Here is a 6,000-nt window from a genome sequence, read left to right as displayed (position 1 = left end):
AGGAATGCTTTCTTTTTTTATTCTATATTTTTTGTTTCAACATCCTGACCATAAAATGCATTTTATGTAAAATACAAATATTTCATGCACATATAAAATAGGTACACACATGTAAAATATGTAATTCTGTGCCAGTAAGGGTTATTTGATACTGTGGAATTATAGACCAGGGGTAATTTTTTTCCTTTTGTGTACTTTTATGTATTAAAAAACTGTTTTGTTTTGTTTTGTTTTGTTTTTAAAGTGTGTATCTCCTACTCAGTACATCCCTGTTGTCATTCCTCTCAGTAATTTTCTATCATTACAAATAGTTTCCTGCTGCTTTTCCCACAAGACTCCCTGAATTCCTCTATTCCCTTCAAGGCTGGGCAACATTCATTCAATCTCCATTCTTGAAGAATAGTAGTCTTTTCTTTTTTTCCTCTTCCTCTTCCCTTTCTCTTGCTCCTACTTCTGTTTGGCTGGTTATGCATTTCCAAGTGTACAAGCATTTGGACATGAAATTCTATAAATCAAACTGCCTGTCTTTACAGAGCTTTACCTGTAATGCAGGTACACAAAAATATATCACAAAGTCTTTGTTGCATGCAAGTGAATAGGAGATAATTTGTATCTAGATGTATAGATTAATCTCTTTACAGGCTTTTGTTCATTCCACTTGTGGAGGATCAGAAGAGGAAGTATTTTGTAGAAAGCGATGGAAATGAGCATGTTTAAGGGAAGTGAGTAAGCAGGGTGAAAGTAGAGGCAGTTACATGATAGAGGGTACAGAGAAAGATTACAAAGAGGTAAAAAAGCATACTGAGGTATTATTTCTTTCATCTTCTCTCTGATGTTCTGTCCCTGCTAAACTGCTACCCAGCTCTCCTATAGCCTACCCATACGAGGTTGATTATGAAGACATTTACTCACTCTTGCCTACCTCTCTTCCTTTCTTTTCAGGAGCAGTTGCTAAAGTCCAGATTTCTAGAAAGAAGAACTCCAAAAGATATCTTTGCCTCAGAGAGGCAGGGATAGAAGTCACAGAGACCAAAGAAATGATGAGCACCGTTCGGGTCAGTAAGCAGTCACCTGTAAGGTTGCCATTCTGGAAGGCATGACTGCTGAGACAGGCATGGGTTGTGGAGAAGGCCCTCAGCTGCCAGGAAATGGTGAGTTGGGTGAGCAAATATGTTGTGTATGTATGTCTGTATCATTGTCAAAGAGGAATAAGATAAGAGGCATAGAGATACATATTTTAAACTTGCCACTCATCTCAATTTATCTCCTAACTTCCATCTCTCATTTTGTGCCCTGATACTTACGTTAAAGCTGTGGCTTTCAGATCTTCTCATCTCTCCTGGAGCCTGGGTCCCAGTGTTCCTAGCAAGTAGAACATCTACTATTTCAGCTTCATTACTGGTCCGCTTAAGAATCAAGGTAAAAATTGGGTATGTCCTTAGAGGAGTAGGGTATGTGTAGACAAAAGAGGTGGGAGGATGGGGAGAAAATCACAAAGGTGGTATTTGGAAAATCCTGGGATTTTAGACTTCAGGACAGCTGTCAACTAGTTTCCATTCAGTCTCACTATCTCTCCTATACACATTGAAACTTCTGGCACACAGAAGCAGGCAAGCATCATTTCAGACTACCAAGGAAACCCCTTCCTCTCCATCTAAAATGCCAGTAGGTAATTCATTTTCTCCTTTTTGCACTTCGGGTCTGTGGAGGATGAGAACCAAAAGCAAATAAAATTTAGCTGACCTCAAAGTCCTTTAAACTCTGAGATTCATTTAAATCTGAGCTGCCTCTGATCCAGATTTACCCTTAAACTGTTAGCCTACTTTTGTTCCTGATTTGTAAATTCCGGCATTTTTAGAATCCTACAGGTCTAGTTTACTACCCAAATAAATCTATAGTTTGTGTAGGTTTGGGGAATATTCATAAAACTAGAAGTATAAAGAACTGTGTAATATCCAACCAGAGCCATCAAAAGAGTAAGAAGTAAGGAGTAAGGGGTACAAAATATCTCAGGGTCTCTGGCTGTTGACGCTGAAATCAGTTAAGGACTACTCATTCCTAAGGCATCCACCCTGTGGATGGAGCAATGGAAACGCTCTGGTGCCAGGGCTGCCAACACTTTGTCACCACCACTTTTAACTTTCTTTCCCTTGCTCCAGCCCAAGATCTGTTTCACATCAGCTACCACATTCCTCTGCTCAGGGACAATCAGGGCTCTTGGTCACAGTTTTTATTCCTAACTGCAACTGATCTACCTCCATTCTCCAATGGTATCTGAGGTCCACCTCTAAGAGGTGCTGATCTGAAGAATGGGCAGGGGGAAGGGAACACTTCCAGAGTAATATTTTCCCTTTGAACTTCTTTTCTTTAATATGCTAGAGTTCACATACATTGTGAAATATTTAAGATCTTTTTTATTGAAATATATTTCATATAACATTAAATCTCTTGTAACATAAGATTCACCATTTTACAGTGTCAAATCCAGGGCGCCTGGGTGGCTCAGTCAATTAAGCATCTGCCTTCAGCTCAGGTCATGATCCCAGCTTTCTGGGTTGGAGTCCCACATGGGGCTTCCTGCTCAGTGGGGAGCATGCTTCTCCTCCCTCTGGCCCTCCCCTGCTCATGCTCTCTTTCTCTCGCTCACTCTCTCAAATAAAATCTTTTTTTAAAAAAAGTATAAAATCCAGTGGTTTTTAGTATCTTCAAGATTATGCAACTATGGGGCGCCTGGGTGGCTCAGTCAGTTAAGCATCTGCCTTCAGCTCAGGTCATGATCCCAGGGTCCTGGGATGGAGCCCTACATCAGGCTTCCTACTCTGTGGGAGCCTGCTTCTCCCTCGCCCTGCCACTCCCCCTGCTTGTACACACACACACACACACACACACACACACACAAACACACACACACTCTCTCTCTCTCTCTCATTCTGTCAAATAAATAAAATCTTAAAAGAAAAAAAATCATGCAGCTATCACCACTATCCAATTCCAGAACGTATCTACCACCCCTCCTAAAGAAACATACCCATGAACAGACACTCCCAATTATTCCCTGCCCCAAAGCTGTTGGCAGTCACCAATCTGCTTTCCATCTCCGTGGATTTACCTCTTCTGGGCAATTCGTGTAAAGGGAGTCATAAAGTGTGTGCTCTTTTGTGTCTGGCTTCTTTCGTTTAACATGTTTTCAAGGTTCATTCATCATGTTGTACCATGTGTCAGTACTTCACTGTATTTTATAGTTGAATAATATTCTGCATGAATATACCACATTTTGTGTCTCTACTAGTTGATGGGATTTTGAGTTATTTCCATTTGGGGGCTATTATGAATAATGCTGCTATGAAAGTGAACATTTGTATACAAGTGTTTGTGTGGACACGTTTTTCAGTTCTCTTGGGTATATCCTGGGTCATGGTAACTCTAACTTTTTTTTTAAAGTTTTATGTTAAAGTACAAGATGCACATAGAAAACAAAAGTACACACATCACAATTGTTAAGCCCCAAAATTTTAAGATAATGACCACAACTGGGTAACCAACACCCAAATCAAAAAATAAAATATGACCAACATCCCTGAAGCCCTCTCATGTTCTCTTCCAGTCACTACTTTTCTGAAATGTAACCACTTTTCTGACTGCTGTCTCAGATATTATGTTTGTTTATTTGTTTTACGGAGGTGAAATTCACATAACTAAATACCCACTTTAAAATAAACAAGTGGCATTTAGTTCCTTCACAATGTTGTATAACCATCACCTCTGTCTAGTTCCAAAACCATTTCATCACCCCAAAATAAAACCTTGTGTCTATTAAGCAGTTAGTTCTCATTCCTACCTCCCTGCAGCCCCTGGTAATTACCAATCTGCTTTCTGTCACTATGATGTACGTATTCTGGTTATTTCACAAAAATGGAGTCATGGGATATGTGACCTACTCTGTCTGGCTTCTTTCATTTAGCATAATGTTTTTGAGGTTAGTCTATGTTGTAGCATGTATCAGTAGTGCATTATCTTTTATGGCTGAATAATATTGCATTGTATGTGTATACCATAATTTGTTTATCCATTCATTCACTGATGGACATTTGGATTGTTTCCACCTTTTAGCTATTGTGAGTAGTACCGCTGTGAACATTCCTGAATAAGTATATGTTTGAGTACCTGTTTTCACATGGATAAGTACGTGTTTGAGTACATGTTTTCACTTCTTTTCAGAATATGACTAGAAGTGGATTGGTGAGTCATGTGATTATTTTGTTTAACTTTTTGAGGAACTGCCAAACTTTCCCATAGCACCTGAATCATTTTACATCCCTTTCAGGAATGTGGTTCTAATTTCTCCATATTGATAACACTTGTTAATTTCTTTTTTATATATATTATAGCCATCCTAGTGTTTCATTGTGGTTTAATTTACCTTTCCTTGATAACTAATGATATTGAGCATCTTTTCATGTGTTTTTTGGCCTTTTATATACCTTCTTTAGAGAAATGCCTACTCAAGTCCTTTGCCCATTTTTTAAATTGGGTTGTTTGTCTCTTCGTTCTAGAATTGTAAGGATTCTTTATATATTCTGGATACTAGACCTTTATCAGATATATGATTTGCAGGTATTTTCTCCCATGCTATCTGTTGTCTTTTCACTTTCTTCATAATACCTGTTGATGACAAAAGATTTTAATTTTGATCAAATCTAGTTTATCCATTTTCTCTTTTATTACTTGTGGTTCCCGCATAGTATTGAAGAATTCATTGCCAAGGGGCACCTGGGTGGCTCAGTGGGTTAAAGCCTCTGCCTTCGGCTCGGGTCATGATCCCAGAGTCCTGGGATCGAGCCCCGCATCGGGCTTTCTGCTCGGCGGGGAGCCTGCTTTCCCCTCTCACTCTGCCTGCCTCTCTGCCTGCCTCTCTGCCTACTTGTGATCTCTGTCTGTGAAAAAAAAAAAAATTCATTGCCAAGTCCAAGACCACAAAGATTTACCCCATGTTTTCTTCTAAGAATTTTTTAGTTTTCACACTTACATTTAGGTTGTTGATCTGTTTTGAGTTAATTTTTGTATATAGTGTGAGGTAGGGTCCAACTGCATTCTTTTGTATGTGGAAATACAGTTATTCCAGCAGATTGTTAAAGAGATTATTTTTTTTCTACTTTGAATGGTCTAGGCATTCTTGTTGGAAATTGATTGGCTATAGATGTATAGATTTATTTCTGGAGTCTCAATTCTATTCCATTGGTTTATATGTTATCCTGATGCCAGTACTCTATTTCGATCACTGTAGTTCTGTAGCAAGTTTTGAAATTGAGAAGTGTAAGACTTCCAACTTAGTTGTTCTTTAAGATTATTTTGCTGTTCAGGCCACCTTGCAGTTTCATATGAATTTGAAGATTGGCTTTTCATTTCTGCAAAAAGGGTCATTGGAAATTTGATAGGGATTGTTTTAGATCTATAGATCACTTTGGATAGCATTACCATTTTGACAATATTAGATCTTCCAATCCATGAACATAGATGGGATACCTTTTTGTTTTTGTTTTGTTTATTAGGTCTTCTTCAATATCTTTCAGCAGTATTTTATAGTTTTTGTGTATGTCTTTTATGTCCTGGCTAAATTTATTCTTATGTATTTTATTCTATGTATTTTATTCTTTTGTAGATGGAATTGTTTCTTAATTTCCTTTTGGACTATTTATTGCAGGTGTACAGAAACACAATGTACTTTAATGTGTTGATCTTATACCCTGAAACTTTGCTGAACTTGTTCATTTCTTCTAGTTTTGTATGTGTATGTGGATTCTTTAATATAATATATAATATATGTATAGTGTATATTATAAGATTATGTCATTTGAGAATAGAGATAGTTTTACTTCCTCCTTCCCAATTTGGTTACCTTTTATTTCTTTTTCTTCCCTAATTGCTTTAGCTAGAACTTCCAGTACAATGTTTAAAAGCAGCAGTAAAAGTGACATCCTTGTCTGGTTCCTACTTAATCAT

The sequence above is a fragment of the Martes martes genome (assembly GCF_963455335.1).
Source record: "Martes martes genome assembly, chromosome: 6".
NCBI lineage: Eukaryota > Metazoa > Chordata > Mammalia > Carnivora > Mustelidae > Martes > Martes martes.
The sequence above is the reverse complement of the archived record's forward strand: the minus strand, read 5'-3'. Positions refer to the sequence as shown.